This window comes from Balaenoptera physalus, assembly GCF_965194825.1.
Source record: "Balaenoptera physalus genome assembly, chromosome: 7".
Lineage (NCBI taxonomy): Eukaryota > Metazoa > Chordata > Mammalia > Artiodactyla > Balaenopteridae > Balaenoptera > Balaenoptera physalus.
In genome coordinates this window covers 41353304-41367233 of record NC_138886.1, presented here as the reverse complement: position 1 = coordinate 41367233, position 13930 = coordinate 41353304, and the positions used below count along the sequence as shown (strand labels likewise).

General features: G+C 39.1%; 1 pseudogene across 1 annotated transcript in view; it reads left to right on the top strand.

Moving 5' to 3' along the window:
• The window catches only part of LOC309664303 (zinc finger protein 33B-like), a 37923-nt pseudogene extending 23993 nt beyond the window's left edge, over positions 1–13930 (top strand). Inside the window, exon 1 of the transcript in view lies at positions 1–13930. This exon is cut by the window's left edge and continues 23993 nt beyond it. The product of the transcript in view is annotated as a zinc finger protein 33B-like (transcript).

Sequence of the window (13930 nt, the reverse complement as noted above, 5' to 3'; positions counted from 1 at the left end):
TGTGATGGCCCCAGCCCCAGTCAGGGTCCTGGACTGCCTCTGATGCACTGCCTCTGTAAAGTGCCAGTAGTGGCTTCCACTGCCTTTCTCACATGCCATTCCAGGTCTGAGCTGGTTCCATCCCTCACAACTGAGTTCTCCCTCCAGCTTCCTTCAACCGCAGCTCATCCTAGTGTGGAGCTGTGGCACAAAGCTAGCGGGGCCAGAGTGGGCACTCAGTTCAGGCTGGGGCATGTGCTGGAGCAGTCAGGGGAAACTGACCAGAGTCCCAGGCAGTTTCAATCTGCTTTCTCCACCATGTTTCAAGAGCTAGCAAGTGTGGGTATGGTCTTCACCAGCAGAGTCTAGGTTTCTTACAGCCCTCCTTTTAGTTTCACTGGTTTTCTAACCAGCTAAGGGGACTCATCTTCCTGGTGTCAGACTCCAGGGCTGGGGTGCCCAATATGTGGCTCTAACCGCTTACGACAAGGGAATAGCTCTGTCCCTGTAATCCCCCTCTTCTTCTGTGTCCTCTCCCAGGGCTACAGGTCCTGACCTCATCACCTCTCTTCCCTTCCTACTTGATTCTTTGTGTATCTTTCTTACAGCCTTGGTTGTATAAGAATAAGAATATTTCTTCCAGTCTCCAGTGAGTTTTCAGTGAGAATTGCTCCACGTGTAGATGTACCTTTGATGTATTCCTGGAGGGAGGTAAGCTCAGTGTCTTCCTACTCTGCCATCTTGATCTCTCCCCAACAATGATAGAGTTTACATGATTGAAAGAAATAGTGAATACATTTAATTCCAAACTGCCTCCTTTGTAACTGATATTTAATTTAATTTTATTTGTGAGATTAAAGATAAATTAGAGGGAAAGGCCACAAAGTGAAGGAAGGAAGGGAGGGAGGGAAACAGGGAGGAAGGAAGGAGTTTTGTGAGGAAGTCTATATTGTTAATTTATAGTAAATTACATTCCAGTGATAGTGGAAAACAATTGAGAATGTTAAATCATGATCCACTACTGCCCAGTGGTAAAATTTTAGGCCGGTTGAGGAGAATATAAAATATTTCTACTATTCCAACTTTATGGATGAAGAAAGGGCCTCAGGAAGTTTAATTGTACTTCAGACTCAGAAATGTCCTTTTTAAAATCATGTTGAATGAATGAAAAATTTGTCTGCCAAGAGCAAGTTTTCTGACTTTTAACCTTAATTTTCTCACAAAGGGAACAGGAAAAGAAGCTTTCTGGAGGATTTTTCAAATGCAGACGTATTTTACTTCTTGGATGTTAATGGGAATGCTGTAATATAGATTTTCTTTTCTTTCTTTCTTTTAAAAGAAAAATTCCTGAGAAGTAAGATAATACAACACTTAAAAATTGAATAATATAAAAAATACCCTCCATTTTGGGCTTTTAGGACTGGAATTAACGTTTCTCATAGGTGATTTCCCATCAAGTAGGGCAAAGGTTCACCTGTGTGGATCTTTCCGAGATTGAAATTTATTTTTATTTTCCCAGAGGTTTCTGAGAATTGGCCTGTTACTGCTCTTTGACTGTCTTCAGAGATGGTGTGACCTGGTGTGACCCACAGCATATTAAAATTCTGAAATAATGAGTTAAAAAAAAAAGAAAACTCCACAATTTATGGGCTGTCATTAAAAGACACAGGGTTGTAAATAAGATGATTATTTGAAAATAGAAATAGAAAAAAGACATTCTTAGAGGATATTATTCAGGTCCTCATTATCTCTAGTATACTCCTGTCTTGTATGCTTAGCTGCCCCCTGCCTAGTGACCTCCATCCAAGGGCTCTTTCTAATATGATTGTATTATTGCCCTGCTTAGAATTCCTCAATAACTCACCACTGTCTACAGGAGAAAAAAAATCTAAATTTTGTTTTGTATCTCATAGAGAGTTGTATGTGAGCCATTCCACTGTCCATTTTGTCTTAAGCTGCAGTGATATTGAGCTCACTGCCCTTCCCTCAAACATGGCATTCTTTCTCATGCCCCCTCCGCCCCACCCCTTTATGTTTCCCTTAGCTTTCTTCACTCTGGAAAAACCCTTCTATTCCAAACCCTGTCTAATCCCTCTTGTACTTTGTTCTTGTTATTATTAATTTTTAACAAGCCACATGCTGTCCAGGCCTTGTACTAACACTTGCTCTTTTGTGAGGCCTTAACTACCCAGGTTGACATGGGTGTGCCTTCTCACATACCCCTCCCTCTGTGGGAGGTTGAATAATGCCCTCCAAGGATATCCAGGTCCTGATCCTTGGAATCTATGAATTTTACTTTATATGTCAGATGTGACTTTGCTGATGTGATTAAGTTATTCTGGATTATCCAAGTGGCCTCAAATGTAATCATAAGTGTCCTTGAGGCAGAGGGAGAAGGCTACATAGCGACAGACACAGAGATTGGAGTGATGTGCCTTAAAGATGGAGGAAGGGGTCGCAAGCCAAGGAATACAGGCAACCACTAGAAGATGGAAAAAGCAAAGAGGTGAATTATTCCCTAGAGATTCTAGAGGTAGTGCAGCCTTGCCAACACTTTGATTTTAGGCCAGTGAAACCCATTTCAGACTTCTGGTCTCCAGAACTACAAAGGAATCAATTTCTCATATGTTAAGCCACTAAGTTTATGGTAGATTTTTTACAGTAGCACTAGGAAACTAATACAACTTCTTTGCTCTGTACATTCCTCCATTTTAGAAGTGTTTCATATTTTAATAATCATTTGTGCACTTGCCTTCCCTTTAGATCAGTAGATATCTACTCTGTCAGATCCAACAACCTAATTTGTCATTCTGCTTTCACTGTTCTGAAATTAAATTCATCTATACACATAATCTGAAAAATCTAACACAATTCCCTACATATAATATATGAAGAAATGCAAGTAGTTTGTAATAAAATTATATTTACTTCTATGTGTTAATATTTGGGCATGATTATATGTCAGGACAGCTAAAATAGACACTAGCTCCTATAACAGAATCATTATGAATCTGGCAGCTGCATATGCAAACCAATGCAGATGTGTTTTGTTGGTGATTCAAATCCTGAAAGAGACATTGCTGTTCATGACGTTTGCTCATGAAACCATGTAGAACTCTCGGTAAGTTCCAGAAAATAAAAATAAAAACCAAATGAAAGCATAGTCATCCCTTGACTTTCATGGGAGTTGCATTGTTGGAGAATTCAAGGTAAATTAACACTGTATGAAAATTCTTTGTGTTTATTGGTTAATTTCTGGGCTTAAATAACTTCAAAAAATGTTTTTACCACATGTCTGGTAAGAAATTGGGAAGTCATGTTGGATAAGAAACTTTTCTTCCTGTGTGAATCATTCCACGACCTGCAGAATGTCCAACATCTTGAGCCTCTGGCCACTAAATGCTAATAGTACCTTGTAATCATTATTGTCATAATGATGTCCCCACAAATAGTCAAAATCCTCTGCTGAGAACCACTGCTATGTACTCTCAGAATTGCTGCTTCACATATTTTGAGGATTTTTAGGCATATATACATTTATTTTATAGTTATGCAATGTACCTCTTTATCTCTGATCATACTGTTTGCTTAAAGTTTATTTTATGTAAAAGCATTAAATATAGGTCAGCTTTATATACTTCCTGTTTGCATCATATATTTTTCTGTGTGTTTACCTAAACATTTTCTTTGCATTCAGTTAGATCTTGCTTTTATATCTATTCTGATAATCTCTTTCTTTTAATTGCAAAATTTAGTCTACTAACATTTGTTTTCAATTTGTTATCTATATTTCTCATCCTTTGTTTTCATTTCCTACATTCCTATGAATATTTTATAGAATTCTATTCTAATTTTTTATGGACTGCTTAGTTCTAGCTCTTTGAATACATTATTAACTCCTCAATTTTTTCTTTAAAGTCATATATATTTTAAATAAATTGTGAGAGAAAAAGTCTTTTATAATTACCCATGCTTTTGTAATCATTTGTTTAAACATTGCCATTTTGGATGATTTTTATTCATTCCTGAAGATCTGAATTTCCCTCTGATATAATTTCTCTTCAGTCTGAAAAACTTTTTTTTTTTTTGCAGCATTGTCTTGTCAGGACAAATTCTCTTAGCGTTCCTTTATTTGACTTGATATGTCCAGGTATGTGTTCTTGGAATTAAGTCAATTTGAAGTTTGCTAAGTTTTTTTAATCTATAAATGTATACCTTTCACCAAATCGGGAAGTTTTCAGTCATTATGTGCCCAAATACCTCTTCTGCCCCATTTTCTCTTCTGGGATAAACAGCTGTATATAAGACCTTTTGCAAATGTCCCATAGATCTCTGAGGCTCTTTTTACTTTTTTTCCGGGCTTTTTCTCTCTCTTCTCCAAATGTAATATTTGCTATCGATCTGTTTTTAAGATCATCAAGTCTTCCTTCGTCATCTTGTATTCTGCTATTATATACTCCAGTGAATTTTTAATTTGAGATTTTATATTTTTAGTTTAAAGTTTCCCTTTGGTTCTTAATTTTTTTTCATTTTTCCTACTTATGTGCTGTTTCTATTTTTCCATTCAACAGAAGTGTTTTTGGTTTTTTTTTTTAACCTCACTGATCATAGTTAAAATAGTGACTCTAAAGTCCTTGTCTAACGGGTCCAGCGTCTGGGTCATCTCAGGGTTAGTGAAACTGTGGGTAATCCTTAGTCAAATCCATTTCACCGGCCTTAACTAATCAAGGTCCTCTACAAAAGACCTGCATGTCCTCCAAGTGGCATGTAGCCTAAACAATAAGATGTTTGCCTGCATTGTTTTATAGGAACTTGGAGTCAGCTGTGTCTAGTTCGAACTGAGCCAGTTAAGACTGGATAGGACCACTGACTTTCCAGCTGGGCATGTGTGAGTGTCTGCTTGGTGACTTTTTGACATCAGAAGGCCAAAAGTCCACCCTCAGATCATGCTAAGTGCTTCCATTTTTTGAACCTACAGAGGTCTGTAGCTTAGCTACACTCGTGCAGAACAATTACTGCACCTTTTTGTAATCACCGTTCCTCAGGCCTCAGATTGCTATACTTCTTTATTCTTTATCCCATAAATACCCCAAGCCCTTTGTCTTCGGGGAGGTGGGTCTGAGACTTGTTCTTCTATCTCCTCTCTTGGCTGCTTTTTGAATAAACCCTTTCTTTGCTGCAAACCTTGGCGCCTCAGTGTTTGGCTTGCTGTGCATCAGGCAAAACAAACCTGGTTCCGTAACATTAGTATTTATCAATTGTCTTTTCCTTTGAGAACGAGTTACATTTTCCTGGCTCTTGGTGTATCAGCTAATTTTGGGGTTATATACTGGATATTATAAATGTTGTGTTGTGGATTATTTGGATTGTTATATTGCTTCAACAAATGTTGATAGTTTTGTTTCGTTCAGACAGTTAATTCAGATAGATGAAAATTGCTGACCATCACTACCTGTGGTGGGCAGTGGTTCAGCTCTGAGTTCAGTTATTTAAGCCTCAGGTCTTCGTTGCTTTTAGTCACCCCTGTGCAAGCCTGATTCAGGGTCAGCCAGTGATTTCCTTCTCTGCCTCTCTCCACTCTGGGGTTCCTTTATCACTCTCTAGTAGTTGTTGTTACTCTCAGCCTCCTTTCTCTGATTCCTCTGGGTTAAAAGATGATTAGTTTTTTTAATCATAATTTTAACCATCACTTCAACTGTGGCTGACCTCAGGGTAAAGCTGCAACAAAACAAGGAACTCTATACAGTTGCTCCAAATTTCAACTCTCCCCCCCAGATATGCCTGCTTATTAGTCTCCAGATCCCTCTAGATCTTTCCATTAGGTTTTGGGTGGGGGGGGGTGTTGTTTTCCTTTTTGGGTTTTTTTTGCATTTTGGCCAGGGATGATGACTGTTCTTTGTGAGAGGACTGGTTTCTTAAAAGCTCACTCTTCCATATCAGAAGCATATTAATTTTCTTTTCAGGAAAAAAAAAAAAAAGTCTTACAGAGGTATTAAAATAAATAACTGCTAGTTAAGCTCTATCTTATTTTACATGAACTTGAAGTCATCAAGCACAATTCGTGATATGTGTTCTGATTACATAGGTATTAGACTGTCTTTTGCTCTAGAAATTCAACAGTTTCTACATCTGTAATAGTTCAGACCTCTGGATAGAAGAGTGCTTGTTTAAAGCTACTACCGTGTCTCTGTTAAAAGTGGGAAGATTCTGTGATAATTTTGCAAATGGATGAAAATACTAGTGGGCTTTCTTTGAACTCACCCTGGGTGTTAATTGCCCCTATCTCTGAAGGCAGCAGGGAAGAGGGAAGTTGGCAAGGAAGAGTAAGAGCGGCCAACGTTGCCTTCTCTTTTCTCTGTGCTCTAGTGAAAAGGGGATGAAACATCACAGAGAGATGAAAATCTTTTGGTTTGCCCTGAATCAGGCCAGCCCGCTTGATGACTCAGGGAAGGCATTGACGGGTACAATGTTAGAAGAAGAAAGTAACAGCAAGGGCAGGTTATGAACATATTGTTCTGCCTGTAAAATAGCTACTTGCCTACTTGCCTGGTACAAAGAATGATTTATCCAGGGAAGAACGCCCTGTAGGGAAGTGGATCAAAGGAGGAAACCAAGAAGTGAGATGAACTGGAGAAGGGCTTTTCAAACTTTAATATGCAAGCCAATTTCCTGGGGGACCTTGTTCAACTGCAGGTTTAGACTCAGGAGTTCTGGGTAGCCCTGAGATTCTGCATTTCTAACAAGCTCAGGGGTGATGCCGACGTTGCTCTAAGTAGCAACAAGCCAGAGGCTTTCTTATAGCAGCATTTTACCTAGAGCTGACCCTGGTGCCAGGTGAGAAGAGTTAAATGATGATTTCATTTATTTTACTGCCAGGAAAAATTCCATGGGGGAAAGCAGAAATATTTTTGCTTGGGTTGGTCAATTTTTGTGCATATTCAAAGTATGATGTTAATTTATTACCAAGGATAGCACTTATTAAGCTCCCACTCATTCTGACTGCTGTGCAACAACACAGCTTGTTATGTGTTGTGAGGTGTCAACAGCTGTGTTATCGATGCTAATGCAGTTTCCCTCACTAATAATTATTATTAGCTACTATTTTAAATTTGAGACTATTTTACCCTGGTATTCTTTTTGGTGCATTTCATACCGTACTTCAAATCTTTGGGTTTTTTGTTTTCCCTGTTTGTTAAGAAATGAGCATCTATTCCTATTTGTAATTAAGCATGAGTTTTTATGTTATATTTTACTCTAGTTTTTAATATTTATGATTAATAAACACAGAGAAAAATTAAATAGCTTATTCTTTGCTTTGTAGCTGTATTCTCTGAAACACAAATTGAGACTGGTAGAAAGACAAAGGATTGTCATGCCTTATCTGGGTTTGGAGAGCCAGGACACCAAAATGTTAGAATATTAGGAATCAGAGTATTATGATGGTTTAGTATGGTGATGGAAAATAATATTAGAGAAGTATATCCAGGGAAATTTGTTAAATATGATTGGCTAATTTTTAAAATATGATGTCAAAAATTGTCTTGAAAAATTTATCTGACACTCCCTGCATTTCAGTCACCCCGATCTTAGCATTGTCCAAACAGAACTCTTTCCCAATTACTTTGTCTTTGCTATTTTGCCCTGAAAAATTAGCTGCACATTGAGGATTTATAACTCTCATTCAACAAATACTCTATTATTTCTATAATGCATTGTTGAGAGGCACAGATGAAGAAGTACATTTTAATTCAGTAGACAAGAAAGACCTATTCTCAAAAAGCAAAAGACAAAAGAAAATTAAATAAACCACATAAATGAGAGGCAAAGTAATTTGGTGATTCAAAAGAGATGGACAAAGCCACATTCCTTTGAAAACTTTAGGGGAGCTCATAGGAAAAGAGAATCACAAAACCTGATCTTGAAGGATTGGTAAGTTTTTAATAAGCATACAGGGCTGTCCATGCTTGGAGACCTTCCTCTCAGAGGCTCACATGATCATAGACTTAGAGATAGGAGAGTACAGCATGTTTAGAGAATAAATGCTGTAAATCAGTTATAAGTAAGCTGAGTCTCACCCTGGTCAAATCTCAGCTTCAGTTCTTTACACCATTGAGGTATACTAATGTTATTTTCACACAGATTTAGGTTGGTGTTTGGATTATCTACTACTGTGAAATAAACTACCTCTAATAGCTTAAGAGAGCAACCCCACTTATTTTCGCCTCATGATTCTCTGGGTTGACTGGGTGGATTTTCTGCTGTGTCATATGATGGAAGTCAGAAGTCGGCTGGGGCTGAAGTCATATATAATCTTGACAAGGATGCTGCCATAGCTAGTACTCTCTCCCTCTTCATGTGGCCTCTCCCTATGGTTTCTCCAGGTGTGGACTGGCCTTCAGGAAAGCAGGACTTATTACAAGGTGATTCAGTGTTCCCAAAAGTGAGGATTCCAAGAGAAAGGAAGTGAAATCTGCCTGTCCTCTTAAAATCTAGTCCTGGAATTGGCACCCCTGCCATATTCTGTTGGTTAATATGTGTCCCAAAGCCAGCGAGCTTAGTTTCAATGTGGGAGGGGAGTATATAGTAAGGAATATCAGATGATGTGGTTCATTGGGACCATCTTTGGACACTAGCTACCCCAGTAAGTAATATTGAAGGTTTAAGTTATGAAATGTCCATGGAAATTTAAACAGGAAAACACCATTTTGCCTTGGTAGAACCATTTCATGGTTGCATTAAGACTTGGCGATCAGTTTGGCAGTGGAATGTAGGGAAGAGAATATTAGGACAAAGCTAAGATTTGAGCCTGCGTAGCTATAAAAATTATGGTGTAGTAGTAATGACTATTTATACAAAGACTTAAGGTAACTTATTCATAGAAAAACAGTGTCAAGAAGCAAATCTTCAGTGTAAGATTATGAACTTTGCTGAATCTAGGTTACCAGCAGAACACTCATGATATGGAAAGGCAAGTACGCAAGTGTGCCATTCGTAGTGAGGTTAGAGCAGGAGATACAAATGTGAAAGTTATGTCAACAAAGGTGATAAGGGATAAGCGTTCTGGTGCATACAGCTGAGACACTGGTGAAGGAAAGACATCCAAAGGCTGGATTTGGGAACCTTTTGGAAAAACTCTTTTTATGATAGAGGGAAAAAATGAGGCAGAATGGGGAGAGTGGTAGTGAGGTAAGAGATGCATAACAAGTTAGATCAATATCGTAGTGGCCCAAAGAGTGTTTAACAATGCTAATTGCTCCAGAAAGTTGGAAGAACACTAAGCCTGAGAAATGTTGTTTGAATAGTAATTGAAAGGACAGAAATGAAGGCAGTGATCCTTCCAGGGAATCTCTCAGCAAATGTTCTCTAACTTCAAGAGATGCTGGAAAAATACATGTATGGTGCTTTTTGCCTCTCTAGAGGGAAGCAAACTCTAGCAGCATAGAAGGCAGAGGAAGAGCTATTGGGTCAGCAACCAACAATGCTTGCCATACTTCAAAATCTTTATGTATTTTACTTCTTTTTCTTGTTTTGTTTTTCCGGCTAAAATTTTCAGTACATTGCTGAATAGAAGTAGTAAGATCTTGCATTCATGGTTTTTAACTGGACTTGAAAGTTTCTAATATTTTACATTTGAGTATGAAATTTACTGTAAGTTTTCGGATGATAACTTTTATTGGTTAAGAATAGTAGTTAAGAAAATTCAATTTACTCTCTGCATTACATTTTCTGCTTCTATTGAGATGATGATATGTTGTTCTTCCTTTAGTTTATTAATGTAGCAGATTATACTGATAGTTCTCAGGGTAAAACCATCCTTGAACTCCTTGAAAATTACTTGACTTCCAGGGAAAAAGCTCAAATTGGTTATGATTGTTACTATTGTTTGTTATGCATTGATGGCCTTATCAAATTTTGTCTGTGATTTATTTATTTTAAATTTATTTAAATTTAATTACAATTTACTTAAAATTTAAATTAATGTATTATTTGAAATTTGTCTGCTGTGGTCCTTTCTCATAGTGTTCTTGTCAGATAATAGTATTAACAGTTTAATAGTGTCATAAAATGAGTTGAAAACCTGTTCCTCTATTTGGTTTTCCTTGAGCTTTGCATTAGAGGAGAATGATCTGGTTTCAGAAGGCTGGTTGTAATGTTCATTTGAATCTTGTAGGCTTAAAAAAAATAGTCTTTTGTACATTTAAAATTGGTACTACATCCAGAGATTTGTCCATTCTTCATTTTTGATTGTGTTTGTGTGTGTATCTTCACTTTACTGTTTTTTTCAAAAAAAAAATGCCCTTAATTTTAAAAATTCTTACATCATGTCTTTGGTAGGCAGAATACTGGCACTTCCACTTCCAAAGAGGTCCACTGCCTAATCCTTAGAACCTGTTAGTTTGTTTTGTTGCATGACAAGGGGCAATTAAGATTGTAGACGGAATTAAGGATTCTAGGCATCTGACTTTAAAATAAGGACTTTATCATGGATTATCTGGGTGGTCCCAGTATAATCAGCAGGATTCTTAAAAGTGTCAGCGTGATGCAGTATGAGAAAGAGTTAACTGACCATTGGCTTTGAAGATGGAAGGAGGCTACAAGCCAAGGAAGGTTGATGGCCTCTAGAAGCTGGAGAAAGCAAGGAAATGGATTCTCCCCTAGAACCTCTACAAGGAATGCAGCTGTGCTGACACCTGGGTTTTAGCTCATTGAAACACACTTCAGACTTTTGACCCCTCCCAAATTGTAAGGTAATACATATGTATTATTTTAAGTTACTAAATTTGTGGAAATTTCTTATAGCAGCAATAGAAATTTGCTCTTTTGGTATCTGGAATGTGAAACCTTATAATGTGACCTTAAAATGTGAAAGTTCCTTTGGAATTAGACAGTGAGCAGCGGAGGAAAGAATTTTGAGGAGCCCGATAGAACAAGCCCAGATAGCCTTAAAGAGACTGCTAGTGGAAATATGGATGTTAACCACTGTGTTACTGAGGGCTCAGAAAGAAGTGACGAGCATGGTAGAGAAAACATTTATTGTTTTAGAGAAAACCTAAGTCCTCATGAACAGACTTTATAGAAATATGACATGAAAGGCTCTGCCAGTGGGGATTCAGATGAAAATGAAATGAGCATGTTATTGGAAATTGGAAGAAAATGGTAGAAAGTTAGCTGAATTGTGTCCTGCAGTTATGTGAAAAGCAAAGCTTGTAAATGATGAAGCTGGATATTTAGCCTGTGATTTCCAAGCAAAGGGTTGAAAGTGTGGCCTAGTTTCTTCTTATTGCTTATAATAAAATGCAAGAGGAATGAGTTATATCGAGGAAGAACTGTTAATCAAAAAGACACCAGGACTTCATGATTTGAGACATTCTCAGTCTGTTGCAGGCTGAAGAAGATGCTAACATGAGGATATTCACCCTAAGGAAAGTGTTCTCTGAAGAGAAAGCCAAAAGCGTGTCTCGACAAACTTTTGCCAGTGCCTTAGAATGATCAAAAGGTCAGAGTACTTTTGGACAGAGGACTTTTTTTTTATCATTATGTCATGGCTTTATCCATAAAAGTGCTTATTTCCTTAGTCCTTTGTCCGGTATTATGTCTTTTGGATAGGTTTTATATAGTACTTTTTGCTTATCCCTTTACACTGAAAGTGTCTTGAGTTTTGTTTGAGGCGTCACTTTTAAAATATATAGGGGCTGCGGCGGGCACTGGAGCGCGGTTGGGGCTTGGCCGGTGCGAAGGGCGGCCGAGCTGGAGTGGGGGCGGGGTTCAGGCCCCTATCCCGGCCAGCGGCAGCTGCTGCCGTGGCTTGTTCGAGTCTGGCCCTCGTGCGCTTACGGCGCCTGCGAGTCCCCAGAGAGGCCGCTGTGGTGTTGCCGGCCACTGCCCTGAGGCCGCTGCGCACTCCGTGAGGATGGCAGGGAATCCTCGCCCTTCCACTGTATCAGGTCAGGAAAGTGATCAGAGCGGCTAGCGAGTGCCTCGAGACCGGAGAGCCGGCGGGAGGCGGCGCTAGGAGGCACATGCACATCTGCTTCCTCCCTAAAAAACAGTTGCGCCTAAATCTGGCGTTGTGCCCGTCCCTGCACTGAGCCAAAGGACATCGCTGCTGTGAAGTTCCGGTCCTGGTTCCGAGGAACAAAGCCGATCTTGTGAGATAAAGAGGAATCCCACCGGGAAGATGGCTCATCTGAGTGGAGCCCTCCCACCAGGGCTGCAGAACAGAGGAGGATCAAGGCCAAGAAAGAGCAGACGCTAGATTTGCGTAGCTGATTGCACCATGTGATCCTCGTGCTCCGCAAGCCACCCGTCAGTCTGTGAGAACCTGAGGTTTGAGCCAGGTTTCAGGAGAGCCCAAACTTTGTAGTTCTCTACATGTTTCCTCTATCCACAGAAAATGAACAGATCTCAGGGGCCAGTGTCATTTGAGGATGTGACCATGGGCTTCACTCAGGAGGAGTGGCAGAACCTGGACCCTGCTCAGAGAACCCTGTACAGGGACGTGATGCTGGAGAACTACAGCCACCTCATCTCAGTGGGGTACTGTGTTACCAAACCAGAGGTGATTTTCAAATTGCAGCAAGGAGAAGAGCCATGGATGTGAGAGGAAGAGTCCCAAAGTCAGAGCCACCCAGACTTCTTCATAGTTGACCTGATGGAGAAGAGCCAGGAAAAGGAAGACCAGCATTGGTGGAAAGTTGGTTTTGTCAACAACAAAACACCGACTAAAGAGAGAAATAGTGTATTAGGAAAAACATTTTCTCTGGATACAAACTTTATTTTATGAAGAAAAATACCTCGTAAATATGACTCATATGGAATGAATTTGGATTCTCTTTCAGAATTAATCATTAGTAATAGACACTCCTTTGTAAGGCATCTTGATGAGTTTAATACACATGGGAAATTACTCCTCTGTACAAAGCACAAGAATTCTCATTCTAGAGAGAAATCTTTAGCATATGATAGAACTGGAAAAGCCATGAGTCAAAATGAGGACTTATTTCAGCATCAAGATACTCAAACTCTGAAGCTTTCTTTTGAATATACTGAATGCGGGAAAGCCTTCAATGAGGGGGCAACTTTCATTACCCATAAGAGAGCAAGCTCATGGGAGAAGCCCTATGGATGTAATGAACATGTCAAAGCCTTTTCTGATAGACCAACATTCAGTGTTCATCAGGGAACTCATATAAGGGAGAATCACTATGAATTGAATGACTGTGGGAGGTGGTCTGTTCGTGAGAAGTCAACTTTAAATAAGCACCATGGAGTTATCATGGGGAAGAGATCATATGAGTGTGTTGAAAGTGAGAATAGTTTCAGCAAGAAGCCACTCCTTCAGCGAATTTATAAAGGAGAGAAAACCTTTGACTGTTATGAAGATTGGGAAGTATTCTGCAAGAAGCCAAATTTCATTCAGCATCAAGAAACACATATAGGGAAAAAAGTCTATAAAGTTAATCAGTGTGCTACTGCATTTTGCAAGAAGCCAAAGCTTCCTACATATCAGACAACAGATATAAGAGAAAAACTCTATGAGTATAGTGAATGTGGGAAAACCTTCAGCCATAAATCATCTCTCATCCTACATCAGAGGATACACAGAGGGGAGAAACCCTATGAATGCACCAACTGTGGGAAAACCTTTGGGTATAGGTCAGGCCTCACAGTACATCAGAGAACACACACAGGGGAGAAACCCTATGAATGTAATGAATGTGGAAAAAATTTCTGTGAGAAGTCAAATCTCCGTGTAATGAATGTCAGAAAACCTTCAGTGATAGGTCAGCTCTCACAGTACATAAGAGAATACATACTGGGGAGAAACCCTATGAATGTAAGGAATGTGGGAAAACTTTCTCCCAGAAGCCAAACTTCATTAATCATCAGAGGACTTACACAGGAGAGAAACCCTATGGATGTCACAAATGTGGAAAATCCTTCTCTGTGA